Here is a 17,649-nt window from a genome sequence, read left to right as displayed (position 1 = left end):
CTCATACAGTTGGCCTGGGCCCATCGGTCCAGCCTGTCCAGGTCCCTCTGCAGAGCCTTCCTACCCTCGAGCAGATCAACACTCCTGCCCACCATGGTGTCGTCTGCAAACTTACTGAGGGTGCACTCGATCCCCTCATCCAGATCATTGATAAAGATATTGAACAGAACTGGCCCCAAAACTGAGCCCTGGGGAACACCACTTGTGACTGGATTTAACTCAATTCACCACAGTAGTGGTTTGCTATTTAGTAGTTTGCTGTTTTTCATATTAGTCTTGAATTAAAATACCTACTACCTTGTGACACAGAAGGGAAGGTGGGAAGGAATAGATCTTTACTTAGCATTAAATATTTAAAATATGTTAGAGGAATTGAGTGCAAAAATGATCTTGCTTTCATATGTTGCAGGGCTGACTCATAAGCTGATGAAGGTGGTTGAGAAATATGATCAAACAATGTTTTAGTGACCTATTAATCTAATGAGATTCCAAAGAGGAGCTGCAGAGATGAAAGATTAGCTGGAAAGAGGAGCAATTGTGGTTGATAGTGAATACAAAATGAAATACCATATGTGGCTGTAACTTCATAGCTTGAATCATAAAAATATACACAATCTGTTTGCATAAGCTTTTCATATAATTCCCTTGGGAGGTAGTGAGGAGTTTGCTTTTCCAAAAGAAAGCTTTGGTAATTTTATTTACTGTCTCTTCTTTTATGCAACAACCTTCTTTCATTTACCCAGAAGAAAAAAGGAACAGTTAAAACAATGATTCTAGTCCTCCAGCATATAGAGCATGCTGCACATTCATGAAAGGACTCCAAACTGGTAAAAGGAAAAATGTAGGAGTCACAAGATAGCTGGAGGCCTCTTCCCTTCATTAATATAATAACTTACTTGTCATGGAAAGCAGTGTTTACAGTACATGCATTTATGGCAGTATTTGATATGTTGCCTCATGGACACAGAGGCAACATACCCAGAAACACCTTCACAAAATTTTAATGTGACCTTTGTAGTTTCTGGCAGCAATTTCACAGGAAATCTGTAAACACGAGTACAGATAAAGAAGCAGACTTGTGTGCTGTCTACATTAGCAAATACTCAGATACATTTTTATACAAATTCTATGACACTATCTACAGGAGTAAGCAACCTAAAACCAGGTTGCCATTGTCGTTTACATTGCAGCTGGCAAAACCACAGTTTTATATACATGGTAGCATTAGAACCAGATCCTTCAGTGACTTACACATGTAAAGACGGGACTATCTACATGTATAACATTGCATACACAACTCTGTGTGTGCTCAGAATCTCAGTTGTATGAACAGTGATGTGTCTCGTATATCGAGGTTTCTTTTGTCAGTTTAAGGAACAAAAATACTCTGTAAACAATTTAATTTTGAGAGGAAAACACAAGATTTAATGGCAGACTGTTTTTTGAAGCACCGATGAAGTCTAATGTTGCAGCTATTTTTTGAATCTTTACATTTCTCTCTAAAGTAATTTTTACAGAAAGTAATTTTTACAGAGTTGATTGAAGGTCTACATCAATTTATGTTTAAATCAGAAATTAAGTGTTTTGAGGAAAATGTGCTTACGAACACACCTCTTTTCCTTAATTCAAGATAAATTCCTATTCCAATAGTTTTGTTATTTTTTTCTAATTAACTTTAAAAAATCCTTTTTAATATTTATTTTTCTGCTGGAAGAAATATATCAAAAATATATTGGCCTCAGACAAAAAAAGCACATATCTATAACTCATTCTAGAAATTATTTTATCTTGTGGAGAAGGAACTGTTTGCTGCACTTTTTCTCTGTGTGAACACTTTTTTTTTTTTCCCCCAGTCGACCTGATGCTTTTTTAAATTGTTTTCAGGGGAAAAAAAAATCAAATATGCTAAGATGTTGCATTGACTACTGAAAGTATTAAAATCAGAGGCATCCACAGCTCTTCTAAAAATATTTCCTAATGTAGTAGATGAATCAATATGTCTTTCTGCAACATAAGCTTGTAATGCAATTACAAGCAAAAATTGTTATTAACCTTATTTATCATAAAAACCTAAATATTTATTCTTCATGTCCAAGATAATTTTCCCTCATGTTCTTATCCCATTCCTCAGTTTTGCCATCACACTTTGTATATACCACAATCCCTATAGGCTTGACCAAAACATATATTAACATCATGCAGGTGGTGCTGGATTTGCCCTTTATTCATGGAGCAGAAGCTCCCATGCATGATTGTTAAATAAGGGTAAAATATTGGAAAACCTGTTAATTTGCAGGGGGAGGTACATAAACATGCTGAACACAGAAATCACAAAGATGTTTTGGGAAAGTTTACAGAACCTTTAATTCAAGTGCCATCTGCCTTGTACAGACATAAAAGAATTTGTTGGACAGAATATACACAGAGGCATTATGCAATAAGCTTCCCTTTTTCCTGACACCCAGCTCAAGTACTGCAGTGTTTCTTTTCCTCCTGGCTGCTCCAGTATCCTGGCCATGGTCCTTCTTGAACATCCCCATCCTTGTATCCCCAGCAATGCCCTGTCAATAAGTCCTCCCTTTCATGCCACACTTCTTACTTTTACACCATGGGTAGCACAAGGGCAGCGGCATCAATAACATTTTCTCTCAAATGTAGGCGTCCATTTTTTCTAGTAGCTACTTCCATGGAACTCTCTCCAGCTGAATGGTTTCACATAGGCAGTGAAACATTTCATGAGTTTCACATGGTTTCACTCACAGAAGAACTATGGTATCCAGGTAGAAAGCACTGCAGCATGATCTCTCTTGCAATCTGCTGACTTCTGCCAGGACTTCTACTGGGATTTCTCCCAATAAACATACCTTTTCCAATGACATTGAACAGTAATGACTGACAATTAAGTGGGACAATGTTAGCACAAACTTCGCTTAACAAAGAAACATTTTTTGCAACTACTAGCAAATATTTAATTGCCTATTGATGTTGTCGACAAGTAAATAAAGGGGAATCTTTTCCTGGATATTCAGCACAAGTCGTACTCATGACCTTGTATAGGTACTCTGGACTTCAGGTGACTTCTCTTAGGAACTGTAGTATTTGAGAAACATCAAGCTAAACAGCGCTAGATCATGGAAATGACAAGATATATTATCAGTCATTTTGCTTTTAGAAATTGGAGGGGAAGGGCTGATAACAGAAAGGAATTACCTTACATGTACAGAGGGACATTTAAAACATGTTTTGATAGAGAATTATGTTTTTGTGATTTTGATTATTATTTGCATTTGAGTTGGAATTGATTCCTAATTTTGCTAAGTGTTGCAAAAGACATTCAATTAACACAAATCTGTTTAAAGTTTTTTATTTGATGTAGTATGAGCTTATTCATGAATAATAATTTATATTATTAATACAAACTATACTGATACTATATTCATCAATTATTTGCATGAGTAATTAATTCAAGAAGAAAGATCTTCCATAGCCTAAGTTACAATGTAATATGCATAGTCCTTACATTTTTTAAAGTTTGTTATGATTTAAAGGACAGAAGGATCTGCTCTGATTATCTAGTACAACAGCATAGAATTTTGCCATCTGGAATATGTGACCAGTGATCCTTACTTACTTTAAAGGCCTATTTTGAGGCTTAATTCATCAATATTTTGTAATACTGAGATGGAAATGTCTGTGATTTTACAACAAAGTTGAGCATGTGACTACGTTTGAGTATATGAGTAAATCTACTGAAATCACTGGCATAAGAAGTTATAGATATATTTAAACATTATGCTGAACCACGTGCTTAGAGAAGCAATGGATTATGGCATTTCTGAATTCCATTTCCTACACTAAAAATCCGAATTTTGTCACAGAGAGAAAGTTATTTCAGATTTAAAATTGCCAAAGTTAAAAACAAACCAAACTTTGAAGGGAAGTTAGTTCAGTAGAAGTGGAATTAATTCTGTATAAAATCTATTAATTTTTATTTTTATATATATTTGAGTTCAAAATTGGGAATTTGTGAAACTTAGAACTATGGAGCAGTAAAATATTTGTGGTTTTAAAGCAAGTGAACTAATATTTTTCCAAAGCAGACTTTTTTTTAACATCTCCTCAAGAATTAAAGTACTAGTACTAGTATTGTTATAACTCTCTTATAGGAATCTGTAAGAAATTCCAATTAACATATCATTGAAAATTAAGGATGGCTTAATTCAACTAATGCTGCAATTATTTTAGTTAATTTTAATGTAAAAGATGGCTGGAAAACTAAAAAGACACTAGACATTAAAACACAACCATAAGAGAAGCTGCAGCTGAGGCCATTGTTTCTGTATTTCTGACCTTGAGTGTTTGATTCCTCCATTTTTCCACAAGTGCTAATATCTTTGCGTGGATTTATATCATAACCTTTAGAATAAGTTAGACTCTTTAAAGCATTTACTAGTACTATTTTCATACGCATCCACCTGTAAAACTAGATATCTTACTCGTTGAAAGCATAGGGCAAAAAAGAACAGTAAAAACTTTCTAAAGTAAGCTAAAAATGGTTTTCTGTTCCTAAAAAATAACTCCTTCGTACATTTTCTTTAAAATGTCATGACTTCAAAGTTTGATAGCTGACAACCCTACAGGTTCAGAAGCAAGGTCTGTGTGTCCAATTGGAAAGTTGAGAATTTATCCCTTTACAAGTTATTGCCTCTAGCCCTGCAGGACTGCTAGGTATTGGACTTAAAAGCAGTGACATTTTAAAATACAGAATAGATGTTACTGGCTTGGGATTAAAACTTGACCATTCTAAGGGTCAGGAGGTATATTTTTATGTAGAGAAAGGCAACATTGTGAAGAAAAGAAGCAAATATTTTTGTAAGTAAGTGCTTAACAGTTAAGATCATGCACAGAATAAAAACCAAGAAGCCATCATTAGGGTAAATCTAAAAGTAGACCTTATGAAGTGTACCAAAATCAGATGAGATACAATGACAAGTATCACCATTGTAACACCTATTATCTATGTCTACAATATATATACACGCACACACATACGTATTCTATCTATCTTGATAGAATACTATGAAATATTTCAGGATGTGAGTACACTTGTAAAATCCCAATTCTACACTATAAAATTAAGGAAATAAGAAATTCTCTCTCATATGAGATAAAATGTTAATGCAAAGCAATAAAGATTTAATTCTGTTCAATGTCCACTTATGTGATGCCAAGAAATTCAATTTGTAACTTTAGGATGTCATAGTACCTCAACATTATATTGAGGCTCAGCTAAGATACTGCTGTCTCAGCATTATGTTTTGGGTTTAATATGCATATGCAATGTGGAACAACCAGCAAACTGAAACGTGATTAATTTGAAAGCAAAAATTTTAAACCAGGAATAATAGTTAAAGTATAAGCTGGGCTGAACAGGTGAAAGATTAATCTAGTCCCAGAATCCTGCCTGCCACAGTGGCTGTTAACAGATGCCTAGAAGAGTGCTTAAGAACAAGGTACTCATTTAGTAGAAATTCCCCTGGTATGCCTTCCAAATTCCAACAGGCTTGTGATGTACAGTCAGATTTTTTATCGTTGTGTGCTGTAGCCTTAAAAGATATTTTTGTCTGTGAATTTATCTGATCGCTCTTTCAGTTCGCATAATCTTCTGTCATTTATAACCTCCTGTGGCAATGATTTCCACAGTTTAACTACACCCTGTGAGAAAAAATGCCTCCTATTTTTTGTTTTGAATATACAGCCTAATAATTTCATTTAATGCCCTTAGATCTTATATTACAAGGAACAACAAACAATCATTTCTGGTTCATTTTCACCGTGGCACTCTTACAGACCTTTATCAGACTTCCCTTGACCACCTCTTACCCAGACTGGAGGGACTTACCTTATGGAAGCTGTCCCATATCTTCTGTCACCTCATCCCCTTTCCCTATAGCTTTCCTAGTTTCACTAGATCTGTTTGAGCTAGGAAGAGATCAGAACTGCATACTGTGTTCAAAATGTGGGCATACCATAGACTTTTTTAGAGTGGCATAGTCATATTTTCTGGTTTGCTATTTCCAAACCCCTGCCGAAAACTAATATAACTGAGGAACACATCATGCGCTTGATATGCTCTAGCATCTTTGAATTGAAATAAACACATGAGGTTTCTCCAATGCATAGTCAATAGAAAGATGTTTGCTTCTGTGTAATTTTAGATATCATTTAGCTGTCTGAGAGATCAAAATATAGTGCCAGGTTCTGATGCGAGTTATACTGAGGATACTCCATTGAAGTTGACAGGTCCAATCAATATACAGCATGCACTGACATGAAGTGGATTCATGACATTCCCTGAATACTATATATGCACAGACAATGATTGCAATTGCACTCATCATTATGTAATTTCTAGGAGATATATTCTAGCTAATAAGCTTCATGTACTAAATAATCGGTATATAATTCAGATCGAGTAATGTAATCTAAATTAATTGTATTCTTTATTTATTGCACTTTTAAAACATCAAGTAGTGTGAGAACATAACAGAATGCAAATTACTTCAAAATTTAAGAAGATGCTGTAGCAATTTCTACTTGCAACACTACGTCTGACTGAAGGGAAAGGCATTTCAGATATGGAGTTTTCAACTAAAACATGCCACATCTATGTGACATATCACAGACAGACAGACAGACAGCTTGTGATATGCCTTTCATGCCAATGAGAGTTGATTTCATTCTGCGAAAACTGCAGCATTAACCGAATAATGTTACTGGTGTATGTTTTTAGATACATATACTTTCAATATTCTATACGATGTAATGTTGTAAACATCAAAAATAGTATATGAGACCTCCATACAGAGATAGAAGGAAACAAATATAGCACTGTATTTGGTTGCATTTTCTTTTCAGCCTAGAAGCAGTTTACCTTTGCATTTTTATTTTGGCCTTGAGTCCTAGGGTTGTCTCTTAATTTTCCTGTGCCCAGTGTTGAGATTCAGGATGACACTGTCCATCTCTGTGTTTTAAGGCTTTCAGATGAAAGGTGTTATGTAACGTGGGTAGACCATTAATGTATTAACACTGATTATTTTGGGACACTTTTTTCAGTCCATTTCTACCATACGTGAAAGCCAGACAGTACACCAACTTTGTCAGTCCACAGAAGACAAGCCCATTATTACAACCCCTGCACCTGCAGAGCATCAGGAATTCTTCTTGTGCTGTTTCCCACAAGGAAGCCACACACAAACAAAAAATATTATCAGGAGATGGAAGAAAGTAGATAGGCTACTAGCTTTTCTCATTTGTTCAGACAGGCTTTTTTTGGCATCTAGTTAAGGCACATACTCTCCAACATGTCTTCTATCTCTTTTTTTTTAGACTGTGAAATAAAAGCACTTATCCAACCTCTTAACCAATTGATATAGTTTTTAATGCCATCAGTCACATTTGTCTAAACACACAATCTAGCTGACATGTGACTAGCTGAAATGGATTTACCAGAGGAGTAAGAGGACTTAAATCCTGTAGTGCCACTGTTCAGTGCAGTAAATTTTTCTGGGACTTCCAGATATACACTTGTTACAAATGCAAATTGTCTGTTGCGTTGTGGATGCATCAGATATTGCACATGTGCAGATCAAATTCAGAGCATGTCCACAGAATCCACTGGACTTTGTGCACCACAGTGGCCTCCTCTGCAACACGCTGCCCAGTCAGCACAATCCCTGGTACATAAAGATTACTGTCCAGACATGGCACAGTGCAGACCCTCATTCTTTTTCCCAGCATTTTCCAGATGAAATATGGAAGCCTCTGTTTTCATCTGCTGTGATACAGTGTGATGCACACCTCCTTCTTCTAGCCTCTGTACTAGTCACTCCTAGCAAAAAACACAGTGTAACTGTTTAGGTGTTATCTCCAGAAATTATCATTATCAGCTGACTTTGTTTTAGGCAACACTACCGTTACATAAGTGTGAAGTGGTACTAAAAAGTGGGTCAATTAAGTGTAATTTACTTTACTGGGCAGTTGGTCAGTAAATACATCCACTCAGGAAGATTCAGATGAGCAGTAGTTCGCATAACTGCACTCCAAAGTGGCTACATTCAAACCCTTTTGAATCTGGAAGCTGAGGAGCCACATTAATAAATGTTAAGGTAATAAGCTTTACTGAAAGGCAAGAATGTCAGACCTAAGACCGGCTCAGAAGAGTCTAAAGTATACATTAAGGAGGTGCCTCTTACATCTTCTTTTTAACAAAAGAGCCTCCATTTCCTAAATCTGTACTTGAATTTATTTGACTCTAATCACAATGATTTTCATACATCTTAAAAAAAAAAGTGAAAATCATTAAGACAAAAAGATGCATTACTTTATAATGTTAGCTCCACGAATTATAGTTTTCAATGTACAGCTTGCATCTATCAGCTTTAGCAACATCTGGGTTGTTTAGTTTTGTTTCTTAATCAGATCGTAAACAACACTGTAAGAAAGCTTTGTGTTTAGCTATATTGCATTACATTTGCTATCAGATAGGCATATACAAAGTTACTGCATCTCAACTGCTTGCACAGATTTGTTGCATTGCCCCATTTTAAAGTCTCAGTCATTGTATGAGATAGGCAGATACATGCCACTATAGGTACCTCAATCCTTAATGGACTTTCTCAGACCTCCTTTCCAGTCACCGTACAACTCTGGAGAATCCTAAATCCAGAGGTTCTTATGCGTTTTATGTTAAGCTGCTTGGCCACCAAGGCTTCATTCTAATATGCTCAGAAGAACCTCAGCATTAACTCCCATCAAGATAGGTAAACAGGTCATCTCTGTGTCATTCTTGACTGTGGCCTTGACTTAGCAGTGAATTTGTTGCTAAATAAAACATGGACAGCACATGTATGAAGACCTATACTATAGTTCTTTTGTCCAATAATTCAATGGTTAGAAAATTCACCCACGGGTCTCATCTGTGCTTGCAAAATTCAGAACCTTTTCAGGAGGAATGACCTAATCTCCAGGCTGTAGGGTATTTTGGAATAAGGAAGCTTCTCTAATTCCCTCTGATCACCTTTAGTCTTATTCTTTTATATTAAAACTAAATACTGATTGTCTGAAAGGGAAAAATTACTCACTTTTACAATCTGTAGTTAAGGTTTTCACTGAAGAAAAGATATCCAACCGAAGATGTTAAGCATCAATCACTACAAACCCCATGTCACCTCAAACCGGCTAATTAGTATGTGTCTGATCTCAGTCAAGAGCCAATAGCAAGCTACATGCCTTTTTCCTATTGAGGTATTTGTATCAAATGTGTTTTTAATGTGCAGACTGATAATAATAAAAGATTTGGTGCAGGTTCAGTCAGGGTGCACTCTGACTCACCAAAGAGAGAATAGGGAGATAAGCATTACTCTTATTGAAGCAGTTGTTAATTGGCCAGTCAGGTACACAAGATAACATCTGATCTATCAAAGAGACCTCTCTAAGGAAGAAGAAAATACTGATTTTAATTAAGAGAGATGGCCAGATTATCTCCCGAATAAGAAAGAAATCAATCCATTTGAGGAAAAACAGATTAGATCTGTTTAGACTCCTGGGGAGGACTTACAGAAGAGGATTGGTTACTAAGAGCAAGTGTCTTACGCAAAGAAAAGGACATAACCTTAGGCCTAATCTATACAGAAAATAGAACTTTTTTCTGAAATGCATGTTTAGGAAATCTTTCAGAATAATATCTGGATAAAAGGGGAGACATACTGCTTGACATAATCCCAGTGTCAGTAGAGCAAAAGTCAGTTTTATTTTATTTCTTTGTTTGTGTCTTTTATAAAAATTTGTAACCATGTCCTACTGTTTGTTTGTTTGTTTGTTTGTTTGTTTTATCTCAGCCTGGCTTGAATTAAGTTTGTTTTCAAAGTGCAAGTGGATAGAAAAAAGTCTTTATTTCTTTCTATAAAATTGGACATTGAGACAACTTAGCTGCAGTTGCCATAGCTCCACAGCATGCTCTTCAGAGAACACAACAGGTAACAGAGTAGTAGGATACACATAGGATTGTGTAGGAGCAGCAGGTGCTCTCACAAGATCCAGTGGAGGAGAAGCTGATAACCAGGAGGGTTCTTAGTCATGCAGCTAAGATATGAAGGAACATGTATGAAACCTGAGGATCTTCAGAGAACATGTAACACTGATGTTTGACTGCTCAATCTGCTGAGTAATACTGAGTGGAGCAGGAACTGGAATGCAGGTGCCAACCCTTGTCTTCCTGCAGCATGGCTACAAAGTCCATGCTTTTCTTCACCTTCTGGCCCAATGCATAGTTCTGTTCACTGAGCACCTGCTTCAGCAAGAAGGAGTGAGGGTACTCTCACACAAGAATATACTGTAGTCCGGGGTTAGATGATCAGCTGTAAAATATCTATTCAACACCCCTCATGCAGAGAAGGAAATTGAACTCACCTCTTCTGTCTCACAGCCACTGAATTTTTAGATAAAATGGGGACTCTCCACTGGATATCTTTGATGTGAAACCTAACTTCAGATTTTGAAAGGTAGCATGTACACATCTAGCTCCAAAAGAGAACTCAGCTCCCTTTTGCATAACCTGAGCAATGAGCATCATTTCAGTGCCTGACTGCTTATCGTGTTTGCTTCTGCCATTCTCATTTTGTAGCTTAACTTTCTTCCTACCCCATGGTTGGCATCTCTGGAGCCTAATTCAAAGCACTCTCTGAGGAGGCTGTACATGTATTATTTTTAGTTTTATCTGGCCATTCAATCTAGAAGAGCATAGGATGTTGTAACAGTAACAGTGATGGAAGCCCAGCCTCTGTTCTTCCTCTCATCAATTCCCTTTCACACTTGTTCCTCTCCCTGCTGGTCATAGCTGGCCTTGAAACTTGAACTAATGATACTATGCTTTATTGCTAATCTTGTCATTTGGAAGAAACATTAACGACAGCTACAACCCTGATCCAAGCTTTGACATTCTTAATTTCCAGGATAAACCTCTGAGCCCCTAATCGTTTCAAGCCCCTGGCAATATACAATTTACAAGGAACCTTTTTGCTAGGAGTCCCTGTGAATAATAGTACAGTGTGAAAGATTTCACAAGTTGATCATTGGGAAAACACTATATGGCAATGTTTCCTTAGATCACCATAAACCTACACAAATATTAATACAGTCTGAACAAACAAATATGAAAGATTTTACTGATTTCACGAGGAGTGAAAGCTAATAAAATATTTGTGGAAGTCTATCTTCTTTTCTACTACATATCTGATAATGTTATCCTATAGAATTAACCTAGTTGAAACTGAGCAATTTCATACGTATCCAAAATGCTACTAAACGCATTACTGCAAACTTTGAGAATATACATTTTAACATAGCAAGTCGCTATATGACTTTGCCCCAAGAAACCAAATACATCATACATCAACTTAAATGAAGAGCCTGATCTCTAAACATACCCACAGTTAAGTAATGCATGCTTGCAAAATGTAACATGGTCCTTGTTGTCTTGGTCATTCAGCATTATCAGTTATATCTCCCTTTCACAGTGAACAAACTTAGCAAAACTGTATTGAAATGAAAGACAAAATTAGAGTACAGACTGATAATAAATGAGACCTCATCAGAAAGGGAGACAGCAATTCACTGTAGAATTTGCAGTAGAGTTGACCAGTTTGCTTCAATTATTATTCTTATGAAAATAAGAAATATCACTCTGTTGCCTCCTGTAGTTTCCAGGAAATCCTCATCTTGGGACAAGATATCCTGGAAGGGAAGTGTGGCCTCTTGTCTGCTCCATTCATCCTGGAGGTCCACGGGGAAAGAAGTCATAGTTCTCATAAATCGTCAGCAGATACCTACATCCTTTGGCAGTGTGTACATAACAGGAACGCCCAGTATTTACTTCTATGCTACTTTCTTTGAGAGCATCTACAGGGTCAGACAGAGATGAAGCTATGGAAAGCGATTGGTTTCCCTCAATTTTTCTGATGCACCAATATTCATCCTCTTAGGAGATTTTCTCTGTAATCTTGGGAAAGGGGAGAGAATGGTCTTGCTCAAATGTCCATCCACTAGGCTCCTTAAAATACAGAAATAGAGCTGAATGACTGGAGTTTGTCTGATGTTATTAAAAAACATGAATGGATCCGGTAACTCCAACAATGATAAGTCTGCGTTATAGCAGTAGTACAGAGCACCAGTAATCAAGAACTATGCAGTAGGAGGCAGGAAACTCCTAATATTTGTCTCATCCCATTTTTATCATATCAGTCCTTTAGAATTTCTTTTCCTTTTCCACTTTGATACACTTGCAATATGCTAATGACAGGGCAACTATTGATTACAGCACAGCTTATGCACACTGCGCGCTAGATCATACCTTAAATTGTATGGACAGGAAAGTTATAAAGAGTAATAAAATATTCCCCCAAGCATTAATACTCACGTCCATAGCTTCCCCTACTGATAACCAAGGCAATTTTTGATCTTCTCTCAGACCTTTCTATGAGTTGTACACTAGTAGAAAGTTAATGTAACAATGTATGTTTATAACTACAATGGCTGTGTTATAAAACCTACTTTTTAGGGTTTAATATCTCATCTGGTTTAAATCACGTTGGAATAAAACTTGGTTTCCAGCCCAGATACACATTTGTTTTACAAAAAAAATTATTCAAATAGGATTTATTTTTGATATAAATATCAGCAAGAAAATTAATTTTTCAAGGATTTCTACTTTCTTTGGCAAAAAAATAAATTCACAAGTATGTAATTGAGGAAAGATAAACAATTCAATGCCTGAATTGGAAAAGTGGCCTTATTCTTTAGGAAAATGAACTCCCCATAGTATTGTGGTTGGAGATTCAATTGCAAGATATTCATCACCCAGCTTTTTCTTCTGATACCACACAAATTCAGACATCTTTTTTGGGGCATTTGCGGTATTTTAGACATGTAGTCATAAGGCAGCTATTTTTGTCCATTCTGTTTCTTTTCATTTCCATGATTTCATGCATTAGTTTTTTCTAAATTGTGTGAGGGGGGAAAAGCCCTAAGTCATAATGACATAATGTTAATCATATTAACAATTTTAGGGTAAACAATACTCTGTTACACTAGTTTTATGTGTGACATTATTAAGCAAAGTGTGTTTGAATCCACCTTTTCTTTGTGGTTTTTTTTTTTTCTTTTTCTTTCTTTCTTTCCTTTTTTTTTACTTTAGGAAAAACTGTGGAGATAAACCAGATGTTGCCGTATACTACTGGTAGGGATAAGATTGATCACAGTAGAAATTCTGCATACTAAAAGTTAAGTCACGTCTCAGACATATGGACACGCACAACTGAAAGGAAACTCCTGCAGTTGAGCCTTCCCTATGGCTTCCCTGGGATTTTAGGTCCAGGTGTAAAGAAGTAAGCAGGTGTTGGAAGGACTTTATCTTCACTAATGTGCCAGCCAGCACATCTGAACAGGCAAAATGATGTACATAACCTGCTACTCATAAAGGCCATGAGCTTGTTTCCCATCTTTTGCTAGGCTAAAAAATTCTTATGTCTGCATTTTTCCTGTGCTTCTCATCATTATATGTCATTCTTTACTGAGAATAGAGTTGGAATACAAAAGTCTGTCCTAAAGGAAAAACAGCACCTAGTTGAACAGAAAAAAATGTATAATAATGTACACACCCAAGAGTGGGGAGAATTAAAATTATCTCGGGAGAAATAATATTATAATTTCTTAACTTCTGTGTAGTTTGCTTTCTACAAAGCTGTTATTAAATACTTAAATAACAGCTTCTTGCTGCTATTTAAGTAATGAACTTAACGGTCAAAAAGGTTTCTCATCCTACTTTAAGCACAGATATCAATCATTAAAGAAATTACTAAAGTAAGCTACTATCATATATGTATGCCCAAGATGTTAACTTTTCATCATGATGATCAAAACCCGGGCAACTACTTGGATCACTAGTTGCCAGAATGGAAAAAATAGCTAACAGCATTGTTAACTTCCTTTTTCTGCCTCACAGCATCTCCCTGCAAAAAAAAAATCTTTCATTTGAAAAAAATTCTTCAAAATAAACTAATAAGGTAGACAGTGTACGTTATGAGGTGAAGTCCTTTACTAAGTGAGTGGTTTTGACAGCGGTGTCATAGCTGATTTTTATTCATCAATATGTTAAAGTAGACAAAACAATGCAATTAGTAAGACATGTATATTATTAATTTTAACAAAATATGTCAATAGTAAGTGGTAAACCGTGTCATGAGACCAAGAAAAATACTGCAAAGTAAGGAAAACACGGTTGTTAGCATATCAAACGTGGCTTGATCATCAGTGTATGTCAGATTGGAAGTTGTGTCTGTGAAAGAATCTTTTACTCTACAAAAATGCTCCTATCCTATAAAGTACACTTCGATTTCAATATCTGAGACAGTCATATCATTGTTTTCAGTACTGAGCATCACTTTTATATCAGGCAATATTGCATAAAACATTATTAAAGAGTAAAAATCACATTATTTCCTCTATATCATACACGATTAAAATACTTTTCTGTACATCATTTGGCCATCATTTTCATTGCACGGTATGTTACCAATTCTTGATTAGAACTAAGAAGTTTACATTAGGGTTTTGAAAAGACACTCCAGCATTCCTCTAACTGTAAGACTAATCTGAGAAGGACACAGTCACAGGCAAATGTTGGAGCTGAGGGTTTTTTTTGGTGCTTATGCCATATTAGCCATAGATCCACAGGCCCAAATTACATCCTACTTAGCCTTTTTCCCCTACTTCCCTGCTTCCCCTGCTTTTTCCCCTGCCTCAGCTGCAGGATGACACAGGACCTGCAATGGTGAATCTATGCTTCTTGGGAATTCCTTTACTTATATCATGGGAATTCTGCCAGGCTGATTAAATCATCTGTAGCTCAGTGGAACAGTACAAAATTGCCAATAATGGGCATGCTCCTAACTCTATATTTGCTACGTATTTTCAATTTGATAATTTTCCTTGCTATAAATAGAACATTGTTAATAGTACCTGGCACTCCTTTATAGCTTTCTGCATAATAAGAAAGATCCACAGGAATAATAGGTGCTCTTTTGCATAGTCATATGATAACCCTAAACATTAGACACATAGTTAAAGAAAATCACACCAAAAAGGAATGAAACTTCCAAATATGGGATAGAATCTGATTGGCCCAGAAGAGTTGCATTATAAAAGGAACAGATCATAGATGGAGAACTTCATAAAAAGTGTAGCACTGAGATGTACTAAATACAGTACATGTGTTTTAGCTCCATATTTCCATTCCTTATTTAGTTTATACCTAAAACCAAATACTGATTTTATGTTGGCAAGTCAAAATGTCCAGCATCTCTGAGTGAGTTAGTAATCACACATTTACTGTTCTGCAGGCATGAGCATCATGCAACAAATCACAGTTACACTTTTCTTCTGGATTCTGCTCATTATTCCATCCTCTTCGTGGACTTAGTGTAACATTCTACACAGCTTCTGTTAGCCATCATTTCAACAGGCTACAAATTTATTTATTAATGAGACTTGTTTTATTTTTAACTGCGTTGGTTAGAAAAGAGAGGTAGACCATATTCAATCACTGAATTTTCATCTGTTACATATTCAAATGTAATGCTGCTAGGCAAGAAATTTAAGTGTATCACTGAAAAAATTAACAATGAAATGTAAGAAGTGTCTATATTAGACTGACTCTGCTCCTGCCATGTCAATGGATGTCTTATTGCTAAATTCAATTAGAGCACTTTCTTCATTTCAGAGTGCTTTTGGAAATTCCACTAAAATTTTCAGTAGTATTCAAGAAGTTTTGCAAAATACGTAGTGTATTTGTAATACCTGGTGACGTAGTACAACAGTGAACTGCTCAGCTAATGTATGACTGGAATTTTGTATTTGCACGAGTGACTTGAAGAACAGAATGAGCCCCTCTAAACCTGGTGGACTGCTCATGATTTATACTAATTTAAATATAATTATAACTGTAACAGATGTTTTGTTTTAAATTAAACTGGTCTCTGTGTTTGTCTACCTTTTATAATTAGAACTTGTCTAACTCTGTGCATTGGACACCATCTGCAAGGATTTAGTGCTAACTCTATGTGTCGTGCATCCAGTGCTTTTAAGCATAGGGTGAATTCAATATATTAAATCTTATTCTCAGGATGAATAATATCATCCTTTTGTTTTAAAACATGTCAATTTCTCTTAAGCTATCATTCTTTAATATTTAATCAGCACAGATAAATGCATTCCATTTGGCCTTAACTATGTGTCACAGTAAGGTAAGGGACAGGAAAGCTAATAAAATAAATTGGTTAAGTTATCCAGAAGATAATGCTTCAGAACTTAGAATATGTAACTGTATTTTTCAAAATGGATGTTGATTTAGCCTATGGCTCTCTGAAAGACACAATTTGTGAAGGAAAGCTAATAGATAGCTTTAGTGGCTTGAAGAATTGGTGATTTTCTCTCAATTGTTTCCCTCAGTTGCTGTTCATTTTGTTTATTGCAGGATACTGTTCTGAAGACAACAGTGTGTAAGGGTTACATCTGGGGTGTGTTCAAAAACTAATGGTGCAAAATGCCGAGGTGGGCTGGGGTGAACTGGATTCTCAGAGCAAGCTTAGGATAAACTGCCTTTGCGTGAGGGTCCTGGCATATAGAATCACTCACAAAGGTGGGTTGTCGAGGCAGAAGAGATGAAACAAGGGTGATCACAGGGACTGGAAATTATTATTCCCCCACCTTGTTTCTTCCACCTTTGTTTTTCTTTTTCAAGTCATTTAGTGACCTGAGGTGAAATGGACAGGAATTGACAGCGCATGCTGCTGCTGGCAGCAGAGTCACTGCAGTTGCTCCCTGGACATGAAAGGAGGGGAAAAAAGAAGAAAGAAACCCAATTCTTGTTCTCTAAACATAACATATGTAAAGATAATAGGTTTGCTTCAGTTGAAACCAACCCCTTTTGCCTGTAGAAATTATTTTCCCCCCACTGCAGTTCAGGAAAAAGGAGAGATGATTTTTTGTCTCTCCCTCTCCTTGCCCGCACAAAGAAAACGTGGGTTGATACCATTTTTATTGTTCTGCTGGGGTGGGTTTTAGACCTTGCATTAGCATATTGAATGTCTAATTGAATTTGGGGGCTGTGTTAATCATCTTGTTTTGTTTAGGGGCGGTTGGTGAAAGGTGCCAGCAAATGATCGCTTTGGCTTGGGGTTAGCGTGGTGCTGCCACCCCAAGAAAAAGAAATCGAGAAGGGGGAGGGAGCTAGGGAAAGGCGAGTTGACTGAGTGATGTCTGGAGGGCGAACTCGTGTGTCTCTTTGGTGATGTTGTGTGCTGCCGTACTGAAATCCACCCCTCTGCTGGAGCTAAGGCAAGAGTTGGAGGCATCTGATGCTGCCGTTTCCAGGGTGAAATTTCTAAGGCTGATCACTAAAAACAACAACCAAAAAACCCCAAAATCCTCAGTAAAAATAGCCACCAGAACAGGAGATCCGGCATCTCCCAGACAGACGTTTGAGAACCATCTGCCTTTAAACTAGCCACACACACAAGGGGGGGGGGGGGGAAA

General features: G+C 36.5%; 1 protein-coding gene across 1 annotated transcript in view; it reads left to right on the top strand.

Annotated features, from left to right (window-relative positions):
* The window catches only part of ADGRB3 (adhesion G protein-coupled receptor B3), a 293,354-nt gene that overhangs the window by 167,854 nt on the left and 107,851 nt on the right, over nt 1-17,649 (top strand). The gene's annotated exons all lie outside the window — the stretch shown is intronic.

The sequence above is a fragment of the Aptenodytes forsteri genome, unplaced genomic scaffold (genome assembly GCF_000699145.1).
Source record: "Aptenodytes forsteri isolate BGI_AS27 unplaced genomic scaffold, ASM69914v1 Scaffold256, whole genome shotgun sequence".
Classification (NCBI taxonomy): domain Eukaryota; kingdom Metazoa; phylum Chordata; class Aves; order Sphenisciformes; family Spheniscidae; genus Aptenodytes; species Aptenodytes forsteri.
The sequence above is the reverse complement of the archived record's forward strand: the minus strand, read 5'-3'. Positions and strand labels throughout refer to the sequence as shown.